The sequence below is a fragment of the Geospiza fortis genome, unplaced genomic scaffold (genome assembly GCF_000277835.1).
Source record: "Geospiza fortis unplaced genomic scaffold, GeoFor_1.0 scaffold240, whole genome shotgun sequence".
NCBI classification, from domain to species: Eukaryota; Metazoa; Chordata; class Aves; order Passeriformes; family Thraupidae; genus Geospiza; species Geospiza fortis.
Window position 1 is genome coordinate 2,986,846 of NW_005054379.1, and position 260 is coordinate 2,987,105.

The window sequence follows — 260 nt, forward strand, 5'->3', positions numbered from 1 at the left end:
CCCCCAAAAACGCCCGTGAAGTCGGGCTGTGGCAGAAACCTTAGCACATTAAAGCAAATAGCTGCGAGACAACGCCAGCCATTTTTGCTTCCCGTTTCTTGGAGGGATCAGGAGCTCACTCCGAGGGTCACCTTGGCCCTTCATCCCCCGTCTCGCTTTTCCCCGCTGTGGTCCTGCTTCCCTACTCGTACCTGCTTTGCCCTGCTTCACCATTTCCACGAACCTGCTCAGCACAGAGACAACCTCGCGCTCCGCTGCCA